The sequence below is a fragment of the Stegastes partitus genome, unplaced genomic scaffold (assembly GCF_000690725.1).
Source record: "Stegastes partitus isolate 25-593 unplaced genomic scaffold, Stegastes_partitus-1.0.2 Scaffold1728, whole genome shotgun sequence".
NCBI classification, from domain to species: Eukaryota; Metazoa; Chordata; class Actinopteri; family Pomacentridae; genus Stegastes; species Stegastes partitus.
In genome coordinates this window covers 11,204-14,543 of record NW_007579459.1, presented here as the reverse complement: position 1 = coordinate 14,543, position 3,340 = coordinate 11,204, and the positions used below count along the sequence as shown (strand labels likewise).

The window sequence follows — 3,340 nt, the reverse complement described above, 5'->3', positions numbered from 1 at the left end:
CCCACCCCACCCCACTGCCTGGCGGTATATCGGGGCCTGTGTGGGAGTGATTGTGGAGCGCCACTGTAGGAATTTGGCAGCGTCCGTGGTTTGGAGAGCCGCCCCACGCTGAGCCCCATTCAGCGGCCAGCGCGCTGTGAGGTTGGGAAGTTTCAGTCAGCCGTACAACTCAATGGCCCCCACAAAGGCGATTACAAGCCCCAGCGCATTCCTGTAGGGACCTGGGAGCGGCGCAGGTGCGAGGGGGGACCGGGGTAACCCGTCAGAGGAGTGATAAAAAACGGGACAGTGCTGGGACCACACAAAACCAGCCACTCCACAGGAACCGGGGATTTTTTTTTTTTTTTTTTAGGAGGAAAGTGGAGAAAGGAAAGAATAAGTCTGTAGAAGATGCGAGTTTGGGAAGTGAGGAGGAGGGGGTGGGAGGTGGGTTGCAGCATACTGAGTGGCCTCACTGTCCATCACTGAATGAAAGTGAGAGAGGACTCCCAGTCAGGGCTGTAGCCAGGATTTCACTAAGGTCATGAGTCCGAACTCCCCCATCCAGCTGAGAAAATCTCAGTATAGCTTCTAAAGAATCACTATTTTTAGTTCCATTTTCTAAATGAAGAATAGTTCATTTGCAAAAACAGATAACTCCATCTTTACAAACCTTCAGAAAACCCATTTTTCCATCATCTACCTGAGACAATATCAATCAAACTTCAGTTACCTCTATTTTCGTCTTTTCTACTGAGTCCAATCCACTCAACTTCAGTTTGATTGATATTATCTCAAGCAAACAACCAAAAAAAAAAGTTTTCTGAAAATCTGCAAAAATGGAGTTATCTGTTTTTGCAAATGAACTCTTCAAATATTCCAAATCTTCCTCTGCCCTGCCAGGTCATTTTGGTGGGACTCATTCTAACCATTTTAGTATATTTATAGTTTTACCCCAAACCAGTTTCGCCTTTAGAACATTTATTCTGAAAGGAGTTAAATGCTCATAAGCCAAACCTGTATAATAGCTGTCTGCTTGTAGAATGGAAACCCAGGATTTCTATATGGGACAGTAAAATTCTCTGGCTGAAAATCTGCAAAAGGTAATGTCCCCCTGCTGTGAAATAACTTAGCAGGGTCAATCAATTGGCTTAAATCAATATGTTTTATACAAAAAAATATGACTACCTGACTTCCATTTTTAGCAGTCCGTCCAGTAAAAAAACAACAAAAAACCCTGACAACAGATAAAATTAGCAGGTCAGTGGAAATAGCAAAATGTTTCCTTCAGGCCCTAAGGCAGCAGCTTTTCTATTGCTTTCCACATCAATATATTAACTTGATAATAGCCAATTTGGTGTTTTCAGCTTGTTCCATCACCTCCAAGAGGCTAAAAACTACTATTTATACTGCTTTAAATATCGGAAACTGGGTTAAGATTGGTAAAGCTTCTGATCATGAGCAAAAGAAACCAGTGTTGACACTTGGTGGGAGACGTGTCGTGAACAGAAGTCTCCTATATCAGAGTCAGACGCTTTGTATGGGTTTCGGTGTCATAGTCGTTTGTATTGCGTGCCAAACCGTCCACCCCAACGTCCTATCTCTGATTTCTCTGCTGTATCACAACATCATAGTTCTTGGGTTGGAGAGGGGGGGAAAAAAAAGAGACACTGGTTGAAATTCAGTCGCCGAATGTGTCAAAGCAAAGTGAATTAGCAGTTTGCAAAGTGTTTGCGGAGGAGACAAGTTTAGAGGCAAGGACACAGGTGGTAGCTATATTTAACTGAAGTTGCACAGGTAATGAATTGGGCTTTCTTTTAACAGCAGCACCACATTTTGCCGCCCTGTGAGACTTTGCTTTTCCCCCCCATCTGTGCGGTATCTCTGCGTTCAGAGCAGAGATGGCACATGGCACACAGGTGGGAGATGTGCAAACAAGTGGGCGTTTTATTCAAATGAAGCAAAACAAGCTGTTGGTAATTTGGTGGGTCTCTCAGCTGGAAATTCAATGACTCTGTCAACAAGGGCAAGCTAAATATGTAGAGGAAAGGCACCACAAGTACAGCAAAAAAAAAAAATCTTCCAAAAAATGATTTAAAAAAAAAAATGTAAAGATGTTTTGAATGAACACTCTGAATCCAATAGATGCATCATGTGTAAAATTTAAATGGGCATCGTAGGAGAGTCGGCACTGATCTGTGAAAGCCTCCTTCAGTTACTTAAATGATATGATAAATGATCTGTAGTGCTGCCCTCTGATGGCAGCAGGGATTTATCGTATATGATAAGCACACAGCCTCTAGTTTGAGAAGTGCCATCACTCACAATGATCTGCTGTGTTTACCTTGAGGAAGCACACACGCACATGGAAAAAGGCTGCACGCACATCAAACTGCTGGGTTATAACTCAATATTCTGCCAGTTTGTGCAGGAGATGCCGAACTAATTAATCCTGTGCATCATCGCCTTCTTTCCAACCTTTTTTGGCAAAAGTGATGTTTCATGTTTTATTCTCCAAACGCATTTTAATTATGATACGATGTGATGCGGAATTATGACTGATAAAATACTGGATTGATGTCACATAACCGGCTTAAACCGTCAGCTTTGCCGTATTCCTGCTAATTTGATTGACAACAGAGTCAGCAACTGCATATGTGACAACTCTATAAATTTATTTTTTAAGTCGTGGTGTTGGAAAATAAAACGGGCAACATAAATAGCACGGCATGATTGAACTTTCGCTCTCTTCACCAACAAAAAAACTCTACCTTTAGGCTCCAGATTTGTTGTGCAATGCTCTCGGGCTTTGAAGCTCTGCCTTATTAACACAGCCTTTTAAAGAAGAAGGCTCTGCATTTGCTGTGCTGCTGTGACTACCACAACTCTGTTAGTGGTATTAGACCAGTAATGTGACTGGCTAAGGTAATAAAGTTTAATCAACATGTCTTTCAACTCATATTCTAGTCTACAAACCATTTTTTGCTTTCAGTGTGGCATTGCATTCACCAGAGCTCAAATCTTAAATGAGGTCCAACAAGGCAAGAAACAGGAAACTTTTCCACAAATGTCTGGGTTATTTGAGAAGAAAGTGAAGATAAAAAAGAAAACTTTATAGTTTCATATCCACATTGTCCACTGTTTATTAGGCACACCTAGCTTAAACCAATACAGACTAATACCATCAGTTCTGCAATAAATCCGACCTTCATATCGGTTATAATGTTCGGTTTACGTTTCAACTGTCTCGGAGAAGTGCTGATTTAACTTTCTGGCAAGTTGGAGACTTCAGTTTGTGGTGCTTTTGAACTGTGTTGCAGTGAAGTCACTGTTTTCTGAGAGACCCAACATTGTTATTTAT

The 3,340-nt window shown here is 41.6% G+C and overlaps 1 protein-coding gene across 2 annotated transcripts in view; it reads left to right on the top strand.

Annotated features, from left to right (window-relative positions):
- Positions 1–3,340, top strand: part of LOC103372296 (transcription factor Sox-1a) — a 14,214-nt gene that overhangs the window by 5,407 nt on the left and 5,467 nt on the right. The gene's annotated exons all lie outside the window — the stretch shown is intronic.